The sequence below is a fragment of the Schistocerca serialis genome, chromosome 3, assembly GCF_023864345.2.
Source record: "Schistocerca serialis cubense isolate TAMUIC-IGC-003099 chromosome 3, iqSchSeri2.2, whole genome shotgun sequence".
Classification (NCBI taxonomy): Eukaryota; Metazoa; Arthropoda; class Insecta; order Orthoptera; family Acrididae; genus Schistocerca; species Schistocerca serialis.
This window is the reverse complement of record NC_064640.1, coordinates 8,094,038-8,120,433: the sequence shown is the minus strand read 5'-3', so window position 1 is coordinate 8,120,433 and position 26,396 is coordinate 8,094,038. Positions and strand designations below refer to the sequence as shown.

General features: G+C 44.5%; 1 protein-coding gene across 1 annotated transcript in view; it reads right to left on the bottom strand.

Annotated features, from left to right (window-relative positions):
• Positions 1-1,053: 1,053 nt before the first annotated feature.
• LOC126469662 (uncharacterized) overlaps positions 1,054-26,396 on the bottom strand; it is a 436,607-nt gene continuing 411,264 nt past the window's right edge. Inside the window, exon 4 of the transcript XR_007586038.1 lies at positions 1,054-1,258. The gene's annotated coding sequence lies outside the window, so the exon portion shown is untranslated. The remainder of the gene's footprint in view (positions 1,259-26,396) is intronic.

Below are 26,396 nucleotides of genomic sequence, written 5' to 3'. Positions count from 1 at the left end.
TATAATTATATTTTGTAATGTGGAACAGCTATACCAGTGGTTCTCAACCTTGTTACTGCTGAGGACCATTTCTTACCCTTCAGAATCCGAGGCGGACCACATACAATATTTCGTTATTAAATCAGTCATGGGGATATTTTTCTTTTCTTTTTGGCAGCAATTCACAGTTCATTTATGTAACAGAAATGGGACATCCATATAAAATCAATCGGCTATTTCGTATTCTAAATTCGTTTCTTTTCTACATTTATCAAGAAAATAGTTGAATTTATTTTGTACAGTTTCGTTCCTATATGTTGCTCATATTGTAATATATGGTACATAAATTTAAGTCTTTAGGCTTAAATCTCATGCTCATAGAACATAATAAATAAGCGCTACTTATTTATACCATCACACATGTCATTAGGTAAAATGAAATAAAACTTTAAGTTTTATTAACATATTTTATTAATTATAAAATAAAATTGATACCAAACGAAAGAAATGGAAATTCAAAATATAATTGTTACATTATACCGAAATGTCAAAACATATTTTCAAGCAAGAGTTACTTTTTATTGAACTTTAAAAGGTTATTTGAATTATGATAGTCACCAAGCTGTAACAGATTATATTCGTCTTGAGCAGATATTGGAGATGGTGTCGAACCACCTGACCGGTTTCTGCCATGAGAACTGCAGAAATTTGGTGCTGGTGAAATTTGAGGAACGTTCGGTTGTCCTGAATAAACCCCTTCTTCTTGATCAAGATAGTAGTTCAACTGTTTTTAACATCCATTTTGAAACGTCTTTGAGAAGTGCCAGACAATTTTTCAATTTCAGGCATTAGACCTCTAAAATAAAGCATCATAGGATGTTCTTCAGATGATTTTTTTGAGTGATCGATTTAAAATATGCAGCCATTGGTTCATCCACTACCTTCGCTGGTGCCTTAGCCTTTTTTTTCCCTTGGTTTCATTTCGACCGCTGCTGTAAGTGAAGATGAAGTACCAGCGACTGTGGCAACATCTGTCTCAGTTGTGGGTTGTTTCAAGTCCTCTTCTGACCCTTTCTCAGCTGCTACATCTGTTAGCCTTCGAACAATATTGCTGGTTGTACTTTTTGGATGTCCAATGCAGGGAAGCAAAAAACTCATTGCGTCAGCCAAATACCACTTTTTCTTGTTCCCACCTGATCCACTGGCATTTTTTTCAGCTCACGCAGATATCTCGCGTATGAGGACCTCAGAACGTGCCATTTGGACTTGCACTCATTACCTAAAACAAAACAACAAAAATTAGTAAAATAAGTTAAAAAATATTTGTATGCTAATGGTATTTGGTATTTTCAGGGTTCTGGCTACTGAGGATAGATTTCAATACGTCCATTACAATCTTCGTGTTGGTGCAACGACAGTCGGAAAAGTAGTAGCTGAGACATGTACTTACATTTGGGAAGTACTGTCAGCGTTGTATATGATGACTGAGCCTACACCTGAAAAATAGGCGTCGGTAGCTGAACGGTTTGAAGGCTAGTGGAATTTTCCAAACTGCTGTGGCGCAGTAGATGGAAAACATATAAGAATTGAGGGACCATGGAACTGTGGATCAGCCTACTACAATTACAAGAACTTTCACTCTATTGTGCTACAAGCAGTGGTAGATGCTGAAGGAAACTTTTTGATAGTTGGCGTAGGAGCACCGGGTAGAAACAATGATGCTGGTGTGTTTCTCTCTTCGAGCTTTGGACAGAGATGCGTTGACAAGAGGTTAAATCTCCCTGTACCCCGATTATTGTACCCAAACAAAAACGTTTCGTTTCCTTACGTGTTTGTAGCTGATGATGCATATGGTTTGGCTATCAATATGATGAAAGCATTTCCAAGATCAACACTTCTAAGTAATGATAGAAAAATATGCAATTACAGGTTATCTAGAGCTTGCAGAATAGTACAATGCGCATTTGGTATGATGGTTAAAAAATTCAGAGTTCGTGAGCAAGCAATGCTCGTTCAGCAAGATGTCAGAAAACAAACTGTATTAGACTGTTGTGTGTTGCACAATTCCATAAGAAAAAGGGAAGGAAAACTAGCAGAAGCCCATGATGAGCTTATGCATATTGTTGAGGTTGATGAAGAACCACAGCAGGCTGGAACACGAGCCTCAAAAGCAGCGTACAAAGTTAGAGAAAGCTACATTCGGTTTTTTAATTGCCCAACAGGTGCTGTTCCTTTGCAAGACAGGATGGGCTTCTGTAATTAAGATATCAATTAATCTGTGAAGAATTATTAACGTACAGACCTGAATGTAGAAATGAACTCATGTACAAAAGTAATGATAACGATTAAATTATTATCCTATTATCTTACTAAATAGTAATTTACGATCAATTTTGAAATATTTTTGTTTAAAGCTTTATAAAACATTATGTTTAAAGCTGTAAAACGATTGAAAGAAGAGGTTTTCAAAATATGAACACTTTTATAACTCATGAAGGTCATTCTTGATAAAATTGCACGAATTATATTAATTTGTTTTTTATTTATACATTTATTACCTGAGATCTTCATTTCCTGACCTGTGTGTTGCCATGCTTTGGTGATCACGTCCTGCTTGTGGTGACCTTTCCTGGTAATCACGTGCAACTCAGGTCTGGTTTCCACGAGGGCTACAAGTTATCATCATCGATAACTGTATCGTCGACCACGCCATCTTCCGCTGTTTCAGTCATTACACAATACACTTGACTAAAACTCAGATCCGAAAACACAAGGCAGACGCTTCTGAACTGTCAGAGCTGCGCGTGACAGCTGTATCGGTGGGTAGTGGAAGGGAGTTGGTGCATGCGCAGAACGTTTTGCTCCTTGAAACAAGCATCATGCTGTATCGGTTGCAGGCATCGAGCAACTGCTCAAATGTTTCAAGGTGTTTCTGTTGTGTACATAGTTCTGCATAGTCAATGCGTACACAACTTTCCCGCTAGAGTGTGCCCTGCTAAGCACAACAGCGCAGGCGCAACACTCGTCCATCTCCGCACTGCGAGATGGTGCTGCCATAGAGACGGACCAAATTCTGCTTCCGCCGATCTGTGTATTAATACGTAACGCAGCCAATGAGATTGCTGCTAACGTAGAACCTTTTCTCCTCGCGGATCAACTCGCGCTGTGATACATGAACGCGCGAGGTATTATAATGAGTGTACAGACCTCTGATTAGTCAGTCTACATTTGTCTGCACCAGTCTGAATTAGTCTGTACCAGTCTATAGTCAAGTTTCAGTCTGCGCCTAATAAGATTATCATATTCCTGTACATAGCCATGAAGAGAAATGTATAGACACTTTGTCAAGTATTAGAGATATGTAAGAATAAGATTAACGTACCAAGACCAAAGGAACTTCAGATTGTCAATTGTAAACAGCATCCAGAATCAAGTTACGTAATGTGTCTGCTTTTTATTATTTTAATAAATGTGTGTGAAAATTAATCAAGTTCTATTTAAAGTTGGTCACTGTCAATCTCCTACTCTTAAATGTGCAAGTGGCATTTCTATCGTCTGACCTAACGGCAGAAGATAAACACGCCACAATAAGACCACAAGACATATAGCTGACACTCGCCTACTTCGTCAGAGCGACAAGTCAAATAATCTGATGGTGTGTGTACCGAAGGTCTTAACAGTAACCACACCACAGTTGCGAAACGCCTCGCAACGTTTGCTTGATCGGTGTGCGGGCTCACATTGAAATACATGGAGCGCTCGTACACAGCAAAACATTTTGTTTCGCAACACTTGCTTTAGGTGAAATGCTGGATCAGTGTGCGCCCAGTCGTAAACAACACTCACAGCCAAAAAACAAAACGGCTTTGGGACAGCATTTATCTGATACTGGTCGTTCCACAGGGAGCATTGAGAATTGTATGCGTGTACTTCACAGAGTGAAAACAGGCCGTGCTCTTAATTTGTTAGAGGTGCTTGAAATTTACACTACTGGCCATTAAAATTGCTACACCGCGAAGATGACGTGCTACAGACTCGAAATTTAACCAACAGGAAGAACCTGCTGTGATATGCAAATGATTAGCTTTTCAGAGCATTCACACAAGGTTGGCGCCGGTGGCGACACCTACAACGTGCTGACATGAGGAAAGTTTCCAACCGATTTCTCATACACAAACAGCAGTTGACCGGTGTTGCCTGGTGAAACGTTGTTGTGATGCCTCGTGTAAGGAGGAGAAATGCGTACCATCACGTTTCCGAATTTGATAAAGGTCGGATTGTAGCCTATCGCGATTGCGGTTTACCGTAGCGCGACATTGCTGCTCGTGTTGGTGAAGATCCAATGACTGTTAGCCAAATATGGAATCGGTGGGTTCAGGAGGGTAATACGGAACGCAGTGCCGGATGCCAACGGCCTCGCATCACTAGGAGTCGAGATGACAGGCATCTTATCCGCATGGCTGTAACGGATCGTGCAGCCACGTCTCGATCCCTGAGTCAACAGATGGGGACGGTTGCAAGACAACAACTATCTGCACTAACAGTACGCCGACGTTTGCAGCAGCATGGACTATCAGCTCGGACACCATGGCTGCGGTTACCCTTGACACTGTATCACAGACAGGAGCGCCTGTGATGGTGTACTCAACGACAAACCTGGGTGCACGAATGGCAAAACGTCATTTTTTCGGATGAATCCAGGTTCTGTTTACAGCATCATGATGGTTGCATCTGTGTTTGGCGACATCACGGTGAACGCACATTGGAAGCGTGTATTCGTCATCGCCATACTGGTGTATCACCTAGCATGATGGTATGGGGTGCCATTGGTTACATGTCTCGGTCACCTCTTCTTCGGATTGATGACACTTTGAACAGTGGACGTTACATTTCAGATGTGTTACGACCCGTGGCTCTACCCTTCATTCGATCCCTGCGAAACCCTACATTTCTGCAGGATAATGCACCACCGCATGTTGCAGGTCCTGTACGGGCCTTTCTGGATACAGAAAGTGTTCGACTGCTGCCCTGGCCAGCACATTCTCCAGATCTCTCACCAATTGAAAACGTCTGGTCAATGGTGGCCGAGCAACTGGCTCGTCACAATACACCAGTCACTACTATTGATGAACTGTGGTATCGTGTTGAAGCTGCATGGGCACCTTTACCTCTACACGCCAATCAAGCTCTGTTTGACTCAATGGCCAGGCGTATCAAGGCCGCTATCACGGCCAGAGGTGGTTGTTCTAGGTACTGATTTCTCAGGTTCTATGCACCCAAATTGTGTGAAAATATAATCACACGTCAGTTCTAGTATAACACTTTTGTCCAATGAATACCCGTTTATCATCTGCATTTCTTCTTGGTGTAGCAATTTTAATGGCCAGTAGTGGATAAAGCAAAATATAGAGAACCAGCTAAACTGCCTAACTGGCAAAATGACTTTCTGCCCAATGCCTACCTTGCCGTATCTGACAATGTTTTACTACGTTGCTGGCACATGTAGTGAGCGTTCCTTCACACAGTGGAGAATGGTAAAACGGAGGCACGCCAGCGACCGAGGCGTTGCGAAGTAACCATGCACAGATAGCCTTGCTGGCAGCGGCAGTCTACCAACAGGCTGACGCGAGGAATCACACAGACCGAGCGTCGAGTGAAGCCTGGAGAGTGCTGAGTAAGGAGAAGTGAGGCCAACACACTAAGTTACGCTGCAATATACTGTAGGAGTATTGACAAAAACCTACCACCGAGGGTAAAAAACGTCCTCCTGCCGGATATAAATAGTGGAGCGCAGGCAGCAACAGACAGAAGCCATTAGGAAGCAGTTCGGATCTGAGGACGGACGTGGTTCATGTCCGAATGTTCAATTTTCGTGGGTGACGATTCCGGAAATCTGTTCCAGCTTGCAGGAGTCATCCGTTCGCCGCCAGATGTCAACTTCAGCTACGGAGGTCGGCCCGAGTTCGGTCGGCACTATGGCTGACTAACTACAGCGACAGGGACCGATGACCGTTGCTGTCTGGTCCCTTAAACCCACAAACCAACCAACCAACTACAGCGATAACTTCCAGCAGGACCGGCCGCAGCGCGGCCTTGGTCACAGGCGCCGCCGGGGACGACGCCCGGACCTCACGGCAAGTCAGCCTCACGGCGTGTGGTCCGTCCATGACGGGACCTCGCGGACATCGTGATTGACGGCTTCCCAGCCGTCGGTGCAGTAGGCTCCGTGGGCGTGCCCGTACTGGGGCGCCGAGCGGCGACGAGTTCATCTCAACCACAGGGCATCCTGGCTTCAGCGGAGCACTGGTGGCCTGAGGCTCCCGAGTGCGATCAGCGGCGTGCGTTGCGCGCAATGTCAGAGAATCTACACAGCAGCAGCCAGGCGGAGGGACCCGCAAGGCTGGGCAGCGACCACGAGGGAGAAATTGTAAAGAAAGTCCAATAAATAATTGTAAAACTCCACGCCGTCTCAGTCTTTGGCGCAGACACTGTGTCTGCTGCTAACAAGTGGTGCAGAAGTCGTAACAAGTGGTGTCAGGCGCACCCACGCCACGACTTGACTAGCACCGTGCGTAGTAACCGAGAAACACCGAATAGGGTGAGTCCAGCAACTGCCTTCTCTCTATGTTTTCTGTGTAGCTAGACATGTCGAGGGTAACGTTAAGGGATGTGAGACTGTCATTTGAAAGGCCTAGCAGCCCTGTAGGCCTATCGCAGTTTCGTGGGAATGATAGTCACGTTAACTTAGTACCATCGAAATGTGTAGTGTGTGAATTAACAGGTCATGTCGCTACTTGCGATAAATTTGTACGAAGCACTTGTGATGTGTGTGGCTTCTATGGTCATGTAACGGGGCAATGTGGTAAGTCTAGATGGCTTGCCATTAGACGTGCTAGGAATGAACTTAATTCTGGGTAACACAGTTTTATTTTTGTGAGATGAGGTATACCACACGGAAAATGCCAGAGACACGTGCAACCGGGACAAGTGACGCCGTAGTCGCATTGACAGAGCACGTTAAGAAACTGATTGACGAAAGTAAGTTGCAAAAGCAGCACATGCAGAGGATGGAGCAGCAATTGTTGCAAAATACTCAATCAGGCTCTGGAAGCGATAGTGTAGAATGCAAGGGTACTGTCTTTTTCGGTGTGGCAGATTGTTCAGCGGCTAATTTGATACCTTCCTTCTCGGGTAAAACATCAGAGGATGTGAATGTTTTCATAGGTGACGTATGTAGTACGGCTAGACTGTGTGAGTGGTTGGATGAAATGTGTTTGCAAAGGGCGAGGTTACGGTTAGTAGGTGACACAAAGACTTATGCGACATACCACAAAGGGTTAAAGGATGCTGCTACGTTCACAGAGTTGGCTGAGGGATCATTGCAAAGATTTAGGAAATGAAACTGTGCCGGATTTTTTTGAGAAAAATTGGGGAGGACGATGCAAAAAACGGGTGAAACGGTAGAAGAATTTTCGGACAGAATTAGGATGGTTGGTTGGTTGTTTGGGGAAGGAGACCAGACAGCGCGGTCATCGGTCTCATCGGATTAGGGAAGGATGTTGGCCGTGCCCTTTCAGAGGAACCATCCCGGCATTTGCCTGGAGTGATTTAGGGAAATCACGGAAAACCTAAATCAGAATGGCCGGATGCGGGATTGAACCGTCGTCCTCCCGAATGCGAGCAGAATTAGGAGAACGAATGCACACATGTATGGGTTAACGCAAGGTGCGAGAGCAAATGAAGTTCTATTGAAAGAAGGAGAGAATAGAGCTTTAGACGCATTTTTGCGAGGGGTCTCGCCGGATTTTTCACGCCGGATACGGATGGAAAGTCTAAGTGACTTAGCAGCAGCATTGCGTGTAGATACTCATTTGCAGGAAGTGGATAGCGCCACTAGAAGTCGCAATGATAAGGAAATTTTTTCGTCTTTCAAAGAGTGTTACCGTTGTGGGAAGCAAGGTAATTTTAAGGGACAATGTCGGGAATCGCAGTTTTTCAGTTTTCAGAAAATAGGGTATAAGGCACGGCGGTGTAAAGCCAGGAAACGGGTTAATGATACAGCAGGTAAAAAACTGTTAAGCGAAAAAGGGAGTGTTCCTGCCGTCGGGAGGCATTCCCAGCAAAAAGTGGTACTCAGAGAGTGCACGTAGAGGCGGATTGTAGTTTGATGGTTTGGATAAAACATAAGTGCCGAAGAGTTTTAGTGGATACTGGAGCTCATGTGTCAGTTGTCAGTGTGGACCTCGTGGGTAAGAAAGGATTGGAAGTTCCGAGATACAGATTGCGCGCAGTAGGTGATAAAAAATCAGATGCACTAGGCACAGTACAGGGATTTTCAGCGATACTTGAGTTGGACTTTCCGATTAAACATCACGCAAAAATTGACCTTTCGCAACATACGCTGGAACTAAATGGGAACTTGTTCTCAATGGGTACAGCCATTGCAAATGTTTCAGAGTCGCAAGGCGCACCGATAGCTAAGGTGATACCAACTAAACTACGTACAAGTGCATTAATGGTGATTTCGTGTGACAAAGTACGAACAGGTACAAAAAAATGGTTCAAATGGCTCTGAGCACTATGGGACCTAACATCTGTGGTCATCAGTCCCCTAGAACTTAGAACTACTTAAACCTAACTAACCTAAGGACATCACACACATCCATGCCCGAGGCAGGATTCGAACCTGCGACCGTAGTAGTCGCGCGGTTCCGGACTGAGCGCCTGAACCGCTAGACCACCGCGGCCGGCGAAACAGGTACAGAGAAATTGATCTGGGTACCGGTGGATGTCGATGTGCCACAGCAGGGGTTATTCTTAGTTGAGCCACTACCGAGTAATGAGGTTTTAGACGAAAAGCATTGCTTTATTCGTAGGAGTGTATCACGGGTAACGGACATAAACGGGCAGTTTATGGTTCCGGTGAGTTTAGATAACTTCGGGCGGGATGATGTCGATCTGCCGAAGGATTAGTAATACCCACAATAGAGTTAATGGATGAAGATGACATCGATAGTTCGAGGCTAGACTATGATGTAAAGCAAACCGTCAGCACGTCTGCACTTCGTGACAAGGTAAATCATTTGAGAGGAAATGATCGTTCGGGTATAAAGCATTCTTTGAAGCACAGGGTATGTTACCTGCTATACCGATTACATCGTATTCCTACAGGGAATCACCCTCCGGTGTATCGTAAGCCATACAGACTACCGAAACAATTACAACCAGTAGTAAAGCAATTAATGGACCAAAAACTGGAAGATGGGGTAATCCAGCACAGTAATAGTCCTTGGTCTAGTAGCATGGTCCTAGTTCCGAAGAAGACACCGGACGGGCCGAAAAAAATTTCGCTTTCGTTGCGATTACAGACATTTGAATGAACGGACAGTGGTGGACGTATATCCGATTCCAAATATCACAGAAACGTTAGACAACCTAGGGCAGTGTAAATTTTTCTCCACAATGGATTTGGGAAGCGGTTATCACCAGATTGAAGTATGTTCGGAGAACAGGCCAAAAACAGCATTTACGACGCATTGTGGTCACTTCGAGTATACAAGAATGCCGTTTGGACTAAAAAACGCTCCACCAACATTTCAGAGGTTGTTGGACGGAGTCCTTCGCGGGTTGAAACCGAAAAATGCATGGATGACATTTTAGTTTTTTCAAGAGATATAGAGCAGTATGTGGAACGGCCCCACGGCCCGTGGTCCGTCCATGACGGGACCTCGCGGACATCGTGACTGACGGCTTCCCAGCCGCCGGTGCAGCAGGCGTCGGCAGCTGACCTCACGGCGACGCGGCTCCGTGGGCGTGCCGTACTGGGACGCCGAGCGGCGACGAGTTTATCTCAACCACAGGGCGTCCTGGCTTCAGTGGAGCACTGGTGGTCTGAGGATCCCGACTGCGATCAGCGGCGTGCGTTGCGCGCATTGTCGGAGAATCTACACAGCAGCAGCCAGGCGGAGGGATCCGCAGGGCTGGGGAGCGACGACGAGGGAGAAATTGGAAAGAATTTTCAATAAATGATTGTAAAACTCTACGCCGACTCAGTCTTTGGCGCAGCCACTGTGTCTGCTGCTAACAACTCTAATCACTGCAAGCCTCTCAAATATTCAAATGCGTGTGAAATCTTATGGGACTGCTAAGGTCATCAGTCCCTAAGCGCCGTATACCGCTAGGCACTTTTTTTTTTCTTTATTGTATTTCAATTCCCCATCGAGGCGGGCTGGCAGCAGCATATGCGCTGCTCTTCAGCCGAAAGACATAGAACAAACAATAGAAGGCATTGAAAAATATACAAAGGAGAGAATATTGTGAACATAGATATAAAAAATGGGGAAGGCAATAGACAAAAAAAAGGCGACTGTAAAATGGAGATAAAAACTGTAAAAAAGTAGCGCACACAAAAAGCCACACACTACGACAATTAAAAGAAAACTACTGAAGGTTAAATCTTACTTTGGCTCAGAAGGGGGTAAATTATGCTGCCACAAAAGTCTTTGGTCACTTACCTAATAGCATCAAAAGTCTGACAGATAGCCATAAACCATTTAAAAGGAAATTAAAAGAATTTCTTAATGGCAACTCCTTCTACTCATTAGATGAATTTTTTGGTATCGTAAGTGGACAAATTGCCCAACCCCCCTCTCCCCCCCCCCCGCCCCCCCCCCACACACACATATTAAGTGTCATGTATTATTTTGTGTAATGTAATATCTTGTGTAGATACCTTTTATTAACCTGACACATTCCACATCATTACGAAGTGTCGTCTTCATTATCTATGGAACAAGTACTAATCTATTCTAATTTTCTACTAGTCTGTTCATTTACTATACCCCAGACGATCTTACATTTGTTGGAAGAGCACCTAATTGTTTTATCATTATGGGCTTTTTTAGTCCATTTGATAACTCTCCTGTATGTGGTTTTTTAATTTTTATAGTATACCTTGAACTCTTTGGATTTGCTGCTGTCCAGTTTGCTAAGTCTGTGCAGCAGCCTCATCTATTCGGGTGAAGTTTTAATACCTTTTGTGACCCAAGCATTCTGTATTTTCTAAGTGACAGTTTTTGTTTTCTCAGGGAAATGGCTATTCTACATCTACATCTACAACCATACTCCGCAAGCCACCTGACGGTGTGTGGTGGAGGGTACCCTGAGTACCTCTATTGGTTCTCCCTTCTATTCCAGTCTCGTATTGTTCGTGGAAAGACGGATTGTCGGTATGCGGCTGCGTGGGCTCTAATCTCTCTGATTTTATCCTCATGGTCTCTTCACGAGATGTACGTAGGAAGGAGCAATATACTGTTTGACTCTTCGGTGAAGGTATGTTCTCTAAACTTTAACAAAAGCCCGTACCGAGCTACTGAGCATCTCTCCTGCACAGTCTTCCACTGGAGTTTATTTATCATCTCCGTAACGCTTTCGTGATTACTAAACGATCCTGTAACAAAGCGCGCTGCTCTCCGTTGGATCCTCTCTATCTCTTCTATCAACCCTTTCTGGTACGGATCCCACACTGCTGAGCAGTATTCAAGCAGTGGGCGAACAAGCGTACTGTAACCTACTTCCTTTGTTTTCGGATTGCATTTCCTTAGGATTCTTCCAATTAATCTCAGTCTGGCATCTGCTTTACCGACGATCAACTTTATATGATCATTCCATTTTAAATCACTCCTAATGCGTACTCCCAGATAATATATGGAGTTAACTGCTTCCAGTTTCTGATCTGCTATATTGTAGCTAAATGATAAGGGAACTATCTTTCTATGTATTCGCAGCACATTACACTTGTCTACATTGAGATTCAATTGCCATTCCCTGCACCATGTGTCAATTCGCTGCAGATCCTCCTGCATTTCAGTACAATTTTCCATTGTTACAACCTCTCGATACACCACAGCATCATTTGCAAAAAGCCTCAGTGAACTTCCGATGTCATCCACAATGTCATTTATGTATATTGTGAATAGCAACGGTTACCTATGACACTCCCCTGCGGCACACCTGAACTCACTCTTACTTCAGAAGACTTCTCTCCATTGAGAATGACATGCTGCGTTCTGTTATCTAGGAACTCTTCAATCCAATCACACAATTGGTCTGATAGTCCATATGCTCTTACTTTGTTCATTAAATGACTGTGGGGAACTGTATCGAACGCCTTGCAGAAGTCAAGAAACACGGCATCTACCTGGGAACCCGTGTCTATGGCCCTCTGAGTCTCGTGGACGAATAGCGCGAGCTGGGTTTCACACAATGCTGATTCCTATAGAGTAGATTTCTAGTCTCCATAAAAGTCATTATACTCGAACATACTGTGTGTTCCAAAATTCTACAACTGAACGGCGTTAGAGATATTGGTCTATAGTTCTGCACATCTGTTCGACGTCCCTTCTTGAAAACGGGTATGACCTGTGCCCTTTTCCAATCCTTTGGAATGCTATGCTCTTCTAGAGACCTACGGTACACCGCTGCAAGAAGGGGGGCAAGTTCCTTCGCGTACTCTGTGTAAAATCGAACTGGTATCCCATCAGGTACAGCGGCCCTTCCTCTTTTGAGCGATTTTAATTGTTTCTCTATCCCTCTGTCGTCTATTTCGATATCTACCATTTTGTCATCTGTGCGACAGTCTAGAGAAGGAACTACAGTGCAGTCTTCCTCTGTGAAACAGCTATGGAAAAAGACATTTAGTATTTCGGCCTTTCGTCTGTCATCCTCTGTTTCAGAACCATTTTGGTCACAGAGTGTCTGGACATTTTGTTTTGATCCACCAACCGCTTTGACATAAGACCAAAATTTCTTAGGATTTTCTGCCAAGTCAGTACATAGAACTTTACTTTCGAATTCATTGAACGCCTCTCGCATAGCCCTCCTCACACTACATTTCGCTTGGCGTAATTTTTGTTTGTCTGCAAGGCTTTCGCTATGTTTATGTTTGCTGTGAAGTTCCCGTTGCTCCCGCAGCAGTTTCCTAACTCGGTTGTTGTACCACAGTGGCTCTTTTCCATCTCTTACGGTCTTGGTTGGCACATACTCATCTAACGCATATTGTACGATGGTTTTGAACTTTGTCAACTGATCCTCAACACTATCCGTACTTGAGAGAAAACTTTTGTGTTGAGCCATCAGGTACTCTGTAATCTGCTTTTTGTCACTTTTGCTAAACAGAAAAATCTTCCTACCTTTTTTAATATTTCTATTTACGGCTGAAATCATCGATGCAGTAACCGCTTTATGATCACTGATTCCCTGTTCTGCATTAACTGTTTCAAATAGTTCGGGTCTGTTTGTCACCAGAAGATCTAATATGTTATCGCCACGAGTCGGTTCTCTGTTTAACTGCTCAAGGTAGTTTTCAGATAGAGCACTTAAAAAAATTTCACTGGATTCTTTGTCCCTGCCACCCGTCATGAACGTTTAAGTCTCCCTGTCTATATCCGACAAATTAAAATCTCCACCCAGAACTATAACATGGTGGGGAAATCTACTCGAAATATTTTCCAAATTATCGTTCAGATGCTCAGCCACAACAGCTGCTGAGCCAGGGGACCTATAGATACATTCAATTACCATGTCTGAGCCTGCTTTAACAGTGACCTTCACCCAAATTATTTCACATTTCGGATCTCCGTCAATTTCCTTCGATACTATTGCACTTCTTATCGCTACAAACACGCCTCCCCCTTCACTGTCCAGCCTGTCTCTGCAGTATACATTCCAATCTGAGTTTAAGATTTCATTACTGTTTACGTCTGATTTCAGCCAACTTTCTGTCCCTAGTACTATATGGGCGTTGTGATCGTTAATTAATGAGAGCAGTTCTGGGACCTTTCTATAGACGCTCCTGCAGTTGGCTATTAGCAGATTAATATTGTTATTCCCTGTTGCATTTTGCCTACTCCTACCTTGCCGTGTCTCAGGAGGCGTCTTGTCAGGCCTAGGGAGGGAATTCTCTAACCTAAAAAACCCACATGCACTCCACACGTACTCCGCTACCCTTGTAGCCGCTTCCGGCATGTAGTATTAAAGTAATATTCAAACATCTGCAAAAAATTATCATATTTTTCATTTGTAGTTGAAGAAGTAAATACGGTTTTGCCAGTCTTCTTTCTTTAAGCCAAGTACAAAGTTATTTATGTTACTGTCACTATAACTTCTACACTTAATAACTGTTTTTCCTGTTGGGAGTACATTGAGTGGTGGATTAAAATGTATTGTTACTGCAGTGTGGGGTGCACTCAGCCTCGTGATGCCAATTGAGGAGCTACTCAACCGAATAGTAGCGGCTTCGGTCAAGAATACCATCATAACGACCGGGAGAGTGGTGTGCTGACCCCACGCCCCTCCTGTCCGCATCCTCCACGGAGGATGACATGGCGGTTGGATGGTCCTGTTAGGCCACTCGTGGCCTGAAGATGGACTGCTTTTTTAGTGCACTGCGATCTGAAAAACCAACATCTATAATTTTACAGTGCAATCAGTGTTAGTAGCAGACCTAATCAAGATAGCTGTTTAATCTTGTTGGACATTAAACTTTCATATTTAAGTTGAATGACCCCATTAAATTTACTAATTGCGACTTTTGAGCAGATTCTTCAAGGAAATCAATGTTGAGAACACCAAATATTATTATATTTTTTGAATTATTGTGACATGCTTTCTCTAGTAGTAGTGAAAAGTTTCTGAGGAACTGTACTTTCACAGTTTTTGCCGTTTTCAACTAAGTTTAGCACTTCAGATTCATTAGAAAGTAGTATATTGTCTTGTTCCTGGGATCTGAATGTGCTATATTTTTTAGGAAACACAAAATCAGACTCATAATTTTTATAGTTCATTTCATCCAAACCTGATGACACCAACTGATCATTGCTCACACAAATACCCAATGAGAACTCATTGTTTTGATCATGCACTTGTTTTTGAGGCTGCAACTGTTTTTGAAGATCTTTAATTATTTCACTTATCAGTTCTAAATCTAAGTTGTACTGATGTCCAGTTTCCACGATACAAAAAGCTCATTGCCAGGTCATAGTTTCACCCACATATTTAATGTTGACTCCTGTACCCTTTTCATGTAGGCAGAAGTTGCACTGTTTACACATCAGTCCTCTCATCACCTTTTTGAAACTTCCTATGCTTAAAACTATATGAAATCTCATTTTTATCACATGTATTTACGTTTTCAGTATTATGGCAGCTGTTAAAGTCATGACTGCTGAGACAACCATTTGGAAGTCCAGAGACTATTAAAAACAGACCAAGGGACAAACTTAATGTCCAGTCTTATGGTAAAGGTATGTCAGCTATGGAAAATAAAGAAAGCGAGAACAACGCCATTTCATCCTAAGAGTAATGGCAGGGTTGAAGGCATTCATAAAACATTTGTTAAAATGTTGTCTTATTATGTGAATAGCTCACACTCAGACTGGGACAGACTATTCACATTTGTGATTTATTTGTACAATGCCAGGATACATGAAGCACCAGGGTTGAGTCCCTTTGAAGTTGTTTACAGTTGCAAAATGAGCCCCCCTCCCCAATTTGCAGTTTGAGATAAAGAAGTCGTCGTCTGTAATTAAGTCTAGTGAAATGAAGCTTCTGGCTAAATGATTAAAGTTTATTTGGAAGAGAGTTCATCAAAATGATGCAGCTGTGACATGGAGAAATGTAGGGTCCCCCTGAATAGGTCAGGCATGCACTAGACGCAGGAAGCGGCTAGAAGGATAGCGGAGAACGTGTGGAGTGCACATGTGGGTTTTTTAGGTTAGAGAATTCCCTCCCTAGGCCCGATAAGACACCTCCTGAGATGCGGCAAGGTAGGTGTAGGCAAAATGCAACAGGGAATAACAATGTTAATCTGCTAATAGTAAACTGCAGGAGCGTCTATAGAAAGGTCCCAGAACTGCTCTCATTAATAAACGGTCACAATGCCCATATAGTACTAGGGACAGAAAGTTGGCTGAAACCAGATGTAAACAGTAACGAAATTCTAAACTCAGATTGGAATGTATACTGCAGAGACAGGCTGCACAGTGAAGGGGGAGGCGTGTTTATAGCGATAAGAAGTGCAATAGTATCGAAGGAAATTGACGGACATCTGAAATGTGAAATAATTTGGGTGAAGGTCACTGTTAAAGCAGGCTCAGACATGGTAATTGAATGTATCTATAGGTCCCCTGGCTCAGCAGCTGTTGTGGCTGAGCATCTGAACGATAATTTGGAAAATATTTCGAGTAGATTTCCCCACCATGTTATAGTTCTGGGTGGAGATTTTAATTTGCAGCATATAGACTGGGAGACTCATACATTCATGACGGGTGGCAGGGACAAAGAATCCAGTGAAATTTTTTAAAGTGCTTTATCTGAAAACTACCTTGAGCAGTTAAACAGAGAACCAACTCAAGGTGATAACATATTAGACCTTCTGGTGACAAACAGACCCGAACTATTTGAAACAGTTAACGCAGAACAGGGAATCAGTGATCATAAAGCGGTTACTGCAGCGATGACTTCAGCTGTAAATAGAAATATTAAAAAAGGTAGGAAGATTTTTCTGTTTAGCAAAAGTGACAAAAAGCAGATTACAGAGTACCTGATGGCTCAACACAAAAGTTTTGTCTCAAGTACAGATAGTGTTGAGGATCAGTGGACAAAGTTCAAATCACCGTACAATACATGTTAGATGAGTATGTGCCAAGCAAGATTGTAAGAGACGGAAAAGAGCCACTGTGGTACAACAACCGACTTAGAAAACTGCTGCAGAAGCAAAGGGAACTTCACAGCAAACATAAACATAGCCAAAGCCTTGCAGACAAACAAAAATTACGCGAAGGGAACTGTAGTGTGAGGAGGGCTATGCGAGAGGCGTTCAATGAATTCGAAAGTAAAGTTCTATGTACTGACTTGGCAGAAAATCCTAAGAAATTTTGGTCTTATGTCAAAGCGTTAGGTGGATCAAAACAATATGTTCAGACACTCTGTGACCAAAATGGTACTGAAACAGAGGATGACAGACTAAAGGGTGAAATACTAAATACAATTAAAATCGCTCAAAAGAGGAAAGGCCGCTGTACCTGATGGGATACCAGTTCGATTTTACACAGAGTACGCGAAGGAACTTGTCCCCGTTCGTGCAGCAGTGTACCGTAGCTCTCTAGAAGAGCGTAGCGTTCCAATGGATTGGAAAAGGGCACAGGTCATACCCGTTTTCAAGAAGGGACGTCGAACAGATGTGCAGAACTATAGACCAATATCTCTAACATCGATCAGTTGTAGAATTCTGGAACACGTGGTATGTTCGAGTATAATGACTTTTATGGAGACTAGAAATCTACTCTGTAGGAATCAGCATGGGTTGCGAAAAAGACGATCGTGTGAAATCCAGCTCGCGGTATTCGTCCACGAGACTCAGAGGGCCATAGACACGGGTTCCCAGGTAGATGCCATGTTTCTTGACTTCCGCAAGGCATTCGATACAGTTCCCCACAGTTGTTTAATGAACAAAGTTAGAGCATATGGATTATCAGACCAATTGTGTGATTGGATTGAAGAGTTCCTAGATAACAGAACGCAGCATGTCATTCTCAATGGAGAGAAGTCTTCCGAAGTAAGATTGATTTCAGGTGTGCCGCAGGGGAGTGTCGTAGGACCGTTGCTGTTCACAATATACATAAATGACCTTGTGGATGACATCGGAAGTTCACTGAGGCTTTTTGCTGATGATGCTGTGGTATATCGAGAGGTTGTAACAATGGAAGATTGTACTGAAATGCAGGAGGATCTGCAGCGAATTGATGCATGGTGCAGGGAATGGCAATTGAATCTCAATGTAGACAAGTGTAATGTGCTGCGAATACATAGAAAGAAAGATCCCTTATCATTTAGCTACAATATAGCAGGTCAGCAACTAGAAGCAGTTAATTCGATAAATTATCTGGGGGTATGCGTTAGGAGTGATATAAAATTAACTATCAGTAAAGCAGATGCCAGACTGAGATTCATTGGACAAATCCTAAGGAAATGCAATACGAAAACAAAGGAAGTAGGTTACAGTACACTTGTTCGCCCACTGCTTGAATACTCCTCAGCAGTGTGGGATCTATACCAGAAAGGGTTGATAGAAGAGATAGAGAGGATTCAACGGAGAGCAGTGTGCTTCGTTACAGGATCATTTAGTAATCGAAAAAGCGTTACGGAGATGATAGATAAACTCCAGTGGAAGACTCTGCAGGAGAGACGCTCAGTAGCTCGGTACGGGCTTTTGTTGAAGTTTCGAGAACATACCTTCACCGAGGAGTCAAGCAGTATATTGCTCCCTCCTATGTATATCTCACGAAGAGACCATGAGGATAAAATCAGAGAGTTTAGAGCCCACACAGATGCATACCGACTATCCTCCTTTCCACGAACAATACGAGACTGGAATAGAAGGGAGAACCAATAGAGGTACTCAAGGTACCCACCGCCACACACCGTCAGGTGGCTTGCGGAGTATGGATGTAGATGTAGATGTAGAGGCTACAGCTCCATAGTTGAAAGAATGCTGCGTTACCACTATACCAAGTCAGAGATTATATAATGTCACGACAAGCTGGCATAACAGCAGACATAACTAAGAAATTTACGTGGCCCTGGGAGGGATAATTTCAAATATTGCGTTTCATGTCACCTACCAATGCCAAATTACAGCTCCCAGATGGGAAGACTGTAGTCCATTTTCATTATTTAACCAGATGTAAAGATCGAGACATACAGTCTCCTGTAGCAGATCCATTGAAACTCAGAAAGAATCATTTGGTGCAAAAGCAGTGTGCACTACAACTATTACACAGCAGCCAATGAGTTCTGAGCACTATAATTTACATACCATGCCTCCATACAATTTAATTTCTGGGGCAGGGTTTCCCAAATCGTATTTCATGGAGCACTGGTGTTCCACAAGAAGTGAATAAGTGCTTAATAATATGGCATTTTTTCACCATTTTTTTTTATTTTTTAAAAATGTTATTCTGAATTTTGTGTTATTAGTTGTAATTTAGAATTGGACTAATGACTGAGTAAAATGAGTCTTTCCCATTGTTTCAGAATTATATTAACCTTAAAAATAAATGAGGTGTTCTGTCCAAGTACCAAGACTCTCAAAATAGGAAAAGTTTTTTAACTCATGGTCTAGGGATTGAGAACAAATTTTATTGCAAGTCATAGGTGGGAGGTAGAGTTATTATTATCTATGCCAGTCTATTGTTTTGACATTTTCAAGATTCTGTTGTGATTTTGCCTCAGTCAGGCCCTCATAACTAGAATATTTTTCTTAATTGTTGCATTTCTGCCATTCTTGTAAAGTTGCCTTTATGCGTTATAGGTATTTTACACATAAAACATTTTAGTTTGACAGCACTTCTGCCTCTACAAAACTTCTCCTTCATTGGACTGTTGCTATGGACAACAGCCAGTCTGTTACGAACATCTGGACTTTGTAAATCAATGCCAGACACAAAGCTGGCACCTTTTGCCCACTGTGTGCCACTCTCACATTCTAATGTGGTCGCATCTGAGCTCCACATGATTAGCAGGTACCTGTGCTACTGATGCACCACTACTTTTACTTTTGTATGTTCCATTCTCTCTGTTAACTGGTATGCCCTATTCAGCCTGATTTCACTCTCTTACTTATTCCTCTATATTTCATTATATGCCTCTACTAGTGAATGGTTTTGTCATCTAGTTTGCATTATTTTGCTATGTTGAGACATTGTTGCTACATAGTTTTCACTGTTGCATGGTATAATGATGTTATGTCCAAAGTTTACAGAACATGAAAACTTATTTTACAAAAGCACAGATCACATGCCATCATCATGGAGAATGCCACCACATTGTTTTGAAGGAATCTGCAGAAATAGGATCTCACTCTCTGCTGAACCAAATCACCTACTGCTCAACTGCCACTGAATAAGTGCAACTCAACCCAGCTTCACGTGCCCGGCAGCTGAGTAGACACTGCTGGTGCAATTCAGAATCTTTTGTGGACTCTGTTTCTCCTTAGAACATACCAAATACAGTTTGTCTCATACATAGCAAATTAAACTGGTCCTCAGCTGGTAGTCAAACTGATGCAATCTTTTTTCTGTGGCATTAGAATCAGATAGTTATACATCATCCCACACCCCTTTCTGGTTTCACCTGTGTTCCCATCAGAATTTCGCTCCACATACACTCTGAGTAACAGACTTCTATTCAAAGCATTCATTGCTGTATCCTGCAAGCTGAATTCTGGTTGTCCACTCAGCTGAAAGAAACTTTAAATGCCTCATCAAATCATTCCTGCTATTCATACCAGAATTTAACTTCTCTCTCGGGACACATCCTGCCTTATCAGCTCTCCCAGATACCAAAAACACTGAATTGTTCAAGTCCTTGGATTAGTTGATAGCACAGTAGCACCAACAAATTTCACTAGATTGAGCTGCTGCCCATATGATGGCATTCTACCATATTTTACAAGAAATAACTGTTCCCACAGTGATTCTAACCCTGCTGGCTACTCTGATAGTGAGTGTGATTATATAATGATGTTTCATATGCAATTTATGTAGTGAAACAAATACAGCCTCTCCAGCTGACCACATCCCTTGGCTAAGTTCCATTGCAAAAGATATTTATGACTTATTTTTCTAATGTCATGAAGTGTAATTTTATAATCTGGCTTAGAGTTGTTTCCTGAACTGGAACTACTACTTTGTATTTCTTTTACATACTGCTTAGTTCTGTGAATTCAGACAGTAGTCTTTTATTATGTGCTAATTTGTTCATTTGATATTTTTTATTGTCACTGGTTATTTTTATGATCTTTCTGTTCAGTTTAACTGAACTTAATTATTTAGCTTTTGTGATCATGTAAAATTAGGTTGAAAGAATAATCCTTCTGGTGTTTGTTGTAAGTTATTTATTATTTGTGTGGTGTCACCGCCAGACACCACACTTGCTAGATGGTAGCTTAAATCGGCCGCGGTCCATTTAGTACATGTCGGACCCGCGTGTCGCCACTGTGTGATCGCAGACCTAGCGCCACCACAAGGCAGGTCTCGAGATACGATAGAGCACTCGCCCCGGTTGTACGGACGACATTGCTAGCGACAAGACGGACGAAGCCTTCCTCTCATTAGCCGAGAGACAGTTAGAATAGCCTTCTGCTAAGTCCATGGCTACGGCCTAGCAAGGCGCCATTAGCCTTACCTACTTTGAGAGTTATCGTATAAATGTCTCTAGAAGAACGTGTAAACCAACCCAGATTAAAAGTTAAGTATAAAGCAGCTACGTACTTTTCTTGCTACCATTCAATAGTTATCCTGTTCCAGACTTGACGCCAGTCGGCGTGTGTGTACGCGTGCCTTTCTTTCGGCTCACTTCGCAATGTGGCGTAACTAGCTTGTTACACCACAACAGATTGGCGACGAGACAACGGAAAGGGTCTTGTTCTTTCTAATTGCTTACATTTACTTGTGTCATGGCTTCGCCAGATGTACTGTCCGAATTTTATTGCTTGCAGAATCAGCAGACGCAGGCGTTATTGGATGCCCTTGGACAGCTCGTCCAGGGTCAACGTCCGCTGCAAACCGATGCGGCAGCCGCCGCTTCACCGCTACCGCAGCCACAACTCGCAGTTGCACCGCCTTTTAGGCACTACGACCCGGCGCACGAGTCGTGGACTGAATGGTCCCGACAGTTCGCATTTCATCTAGCCGCCTACAGAATTCAAGGTAATGAGCGGCAGCTGTTTTTGCTTTCTTGTGTTGGTGTGTCCACCTACCGTGTGATAGTGAAATTGTTTCCCCGACGCGACGTAGCAACTCTGTCCTACGAAGAAATTTTGTCTGCTTTAGATGCCTATTTTAAGGAAACAGTTAATGTGGTTGCAAAAAGGTATACTTTCTTTCGTACGAAACGTACGGCCGGTCAAAATAATAGGGAGTGGGTAGCAACATTGCAAGGATTTACTAGGGACTGTGCCTTTGACTGTGACTGTGGCCTTTCTTATTCAGATACAATGGTACGTGATGCAATTGCACAGAACGTTTCTGATGTTTGCATACGGGAGCAAATTTTGAAACTAGTTAATCCCTCCCTTCAACAAGTGATAGACATATTGGATAGACAAGACACACTTGACTGTGCTCAGGAATCTTTTGAAACTTCGCCAGCTGTGTGTCACATTAACCGGCCCGCTGGACGCGCTGCGCGACCCGGTAAACTGCCCTCGCGCACGTCCGCACAGCTGCCGCCACGCTTTAAACCAGGTGTGCCATGCCAGCACACAAATGCAGTGAAATCATGCCCGTGATGTGCTACTAGACATTCGCGTGAACATTGCCCGTCACGCCAAGCTATTTGCTTTTTCTGCAATAGGAAAGGACACGTTCAAAGTGTTTGCCAGAAAAAGCTCAGATCAGACAATCACAACCATTCCAGGCCCTTTGCTTCGCGCCGGAATCGAACCAAGGACACTCAGGCTCGTGGACCTTCGCCCATGGACATTCATGTCGTTACTTCCACCCCGTCCAGTGCCACTTTCTCTAACAGTGACTGTGTTCGTCCCACAAACAGTGTGCGTCGACGTCGCCGGAAATCACGTCAATTAGCAAGTGATTCTGTACAAGTGTCTGTTCAAATTGCCCAAAACAGTCGCTCTTGTCGTCAGCAGGACAATAAACTTTTTGTAGATTTGGACTTTACTGGCAAGTTCATACCATTCCAGCTCGATACCGGAGCTGCAGTTTCATTGCTCAATCACGACACGTACAAGCAACTGGGCGCACCTCCGTTGCGTGCCGCAAATGTTCAGTTAAAAACATATTCAGGACAGAAAATACCTGTGTTAGGACAGTGCACTCTTCTTGCAACATACAAGGGACAAACAAAACTTGTGTCATTTTATGTTCTTCGTTCTTCTTCTGCAGTGAACTTGTTTGGTTTAGATTTATTTCAGTTGTTTAACATGTCTATTGTAAATCAGGTCCTATCAGTGAATCAGACTGTGCCTTCAGACAGTGTTTCTCGCTTATGTGAAGAATTTGCAGACATTTTTGCACCGGGCCTGGGTTGCGCTACAAACTATGCAGCACGTTTGGAACTGAAAGTAAACGCGCAACTGACATTTTTCCGAGCGCGCAATGTTCCTCACGCACTGCGTGTTGCGGTCGCAAGAACATTACACGATTTAGCATCACAAGGTGTGAGTGAATGTGCGCAATGCCTCTTCCATTTCAGCTCCGCTTCATCGCTTCCGCCGTACAGGTGTTCCGTTCGTCTGGACGACGGAATGCGAACGCGACTTTCGCCAGTTGAAATCGGCGTAGCTTTCTAATACTTGCCTCACGCCTTTCGATCCCCAGAAACCCCTTTTGTTGATGGTAGATGCATCGGATTTCGGGATCGGTGCTGTGCTGGCGCACAAAGTTGGCTCGCATGATCGCCCTATTGCCTTTGCGTCCAAATTGCTCTCGTCTGCGCAAAGAAATTATTCCCAGATAGAGAAAGAAGCTTTGGCTCTCGTGTTTGGTGTTACTAAGTTCCATGATTTCTTGTATGGTCGTCACTTTACCTTCATCACAGACCACAAACCTTTGACATCGCTTTTTCATCCGAACAAGCCTGTACCTCCGCGTACAGTGCAGAAATTCATTCGCTGGTCTATTTTCCTCTCGCAGTACTGCTACGATATCTTGTATCGGTCCACTGCTAAGCACGGAAACGCCGATGCGTTGTCCCGTTTGCCTGTTGCTGAGGATAAAGCATTCGATTCTTCCGAACTTGCTTGCATGTTCATTGATTCGGAAACAGATGAAGTGGTCGAATCGTTTCCGATTGATTTTCGTCGTGTAGCTACAGCCACAGCTGCTGACCCTGTCCTTGCTACCGTTTTGCGTTTTGTTGCTACGCAATGGCCTTTGTCAAAGTCTCGGATCGAGGATCCGTTGGTTCGCCGATATTTTGCTCACAAGGAGAGACTTTTTGTTCGACGTGGTGTTTTGTTGTTGCGTTCTGATAATGATCAGTCCAGAGTCGTGGTCCCACGTTCGTTACAGTCCTCTGTTTTACGGCTTCTTCACCAAGGACATTGGGGTATAGTGCGAACGAAACAACTTGCTCGTCAGCACTGTACTTGGTTCGGAATCGATGCTGCGATTACGAATATGTGTTCTTCTTGCATGACGTGTGCCGAACAACAATCCGCGCCGCCGCGGAAAGTCTTTGCATGGCCAAAAGCCACTTCCCCTTGGCAACGCTTGCGCATTGATTTTGCTGGTCCGTTCTGGAATGCTCGATGGTTGGTTCTGGTAGATGCCTTCAGTAATTTTCCTTTTGTTGTCCGGATGTCTTCCACGACGTCCTCCGCCACCATCCAAGCGTTGTCTGCTATCTTTTGCATTGAAGGTCTTCCGCAGACTATTGTTTCCGACAATGGCCCACAATTCATGTCCGCAGAATTTCAGTCATTCTGCCAGGCCAATGGTATTCAACATCTGACATCCGCGCCGTTTTCGCCTCAGTCAAACGGTGCCGCTGAACGATTGGTCCGAACTCTCAAGTCACAGATGTTGAAGTTGAAAGAGTCGCATTCTCGGGAGGACGCGTTGTTGATCTTTTTGTCTTCGTATCGCTCTCAGCCCTGAGATGGTCGCTCGCCGGCTGAGTTGCTCCACGGTCGTCCTCATCGAACCTTGATGTCTTTGCTGCATCCGCCGCATCAGGTTCCTGTGCAGCGGCAGACTCCTGCTTATGCTCCAGGCGACGTTGTATTTTATCGCCACTATCGAGGTTCACGGCGTTGGCTCGCAGCGCGCATTCTTCGCTGCCTCGGCCGCGCGATGTATTTGGTTTTGGGGGCCTCTGGTGAGGGGTGCGTCGGCATCTCAATCAGCTGCGCCTCTGTCGTCGCACGGGTTCTGCCGCTCCCCGTCTGCTTTCAGCGACGGTGCCGTCCGGTCAGCGCCCTGGGGACCCATCTACTGGCTCGCCTCATCCCCAGGTGTTACCGACGATGCCTTCCATTTTGCCCCATGGCGACGCGCCGCCGCAGCGGCCGCCGCCGTCGCCGCCGCCTGTTCTCCCGCCGGCGCCGCCCGTATTCGACGCTTCGCTGCAGCCGCCAAGCGCCTCCCTGGGTCACGCGCCGCCGACGCTTCCCGTGACCAGCTGTCCTCCGCCAAGGAACTCTTGCCCGCTCCGGACCACATGACGTCATCGCGCGTCGGGTACCCCGACGCAATGGAGGTCGACCCTTCGGCCCCTCCTGTCTCTTTACAGGCGCATACACCGCATGTTGACGTGCACCCTGGAGTAGGTTTTCAGGCGTTTCCTAGCTCCCCTCGGACCGAATGGCCGGGTGCGGGTGGCACAGCCTCACCTGTTGTTAGGCTCCCCACCTCTTCGCATACGTCAACATGGGGTCCTCCCCACGGCGGGCGGATGCCTTATAACACGACCGTTCGCCGATTTGCGGGGGAGGAATGTGGCGTCACCGCCAGACACCACACTTGCTAGGTGGTAGCTTAAATCGGCCGCGGTCCATTTAGTACATGTCGGACCCGCGTGTCGCCACTGTGTGATCGCAGACCTAGCGCCACCACAAGGCAGGTCTCGAGATACGATAGAGCACTCGCCCCAGTTGTACGGACGACATTGCTAGCGACAAGACGGACGAAGCCCTCCTCTCATTAGCCGAGAGACAGTTAGAATAGCCTTCTGCTAAGTCCATGGCTACGACCTAGCAAGGCGCCATTAGCCTTACCTACTTTGAGAGTTATCGTATAAATGTCTCTAGAAGAACGTGTAAACCAACCCAGATTAAAAGTTAAGTATACAGCAGCTACGTACTTTTCTTGCTACCATTCACTAGTTATCCTGTTCCAGAGTTGACGCCAGTCGGCGTGTGTGTAGGCGTGCCTTTCTTTCGGCTCCCTTCCCAGTGTGGCGTAACAAGCTTGTTACGCCACAACAATTTGTGTATAAGAAGCATCAATTCAATGAGAAGCATCATGTTTTGTGTGATTCTTGAGTTTCTCCCGGCGTATTTGATAATCAAAATATCCACGGGTGTGCTGCCGGTCTATAGTGTGACGACCACAGCGGACAGAGCCATCACACCGACGTCATCTCAGACGCTGTCGCAATCTGTTCCACCGCGCGACCGTGGCGCGGACAGCGGAGGGAGCGCGCCGCGGGCGGAGGGTATTTAAATCGGCCGCCGCCGCGACCTAACCCAGTTCCCTCTGAGCAGCCATAGCGTACGGATCTCCATGCCGGCACGTTCACAGGAGCTCAGGCCGTCAGTTCACCTGATGATGGCGGCATGTATGCTTGCCGAAATATTGTGCCCGTTGGACACTATAGACCGGCAGCACACCCAT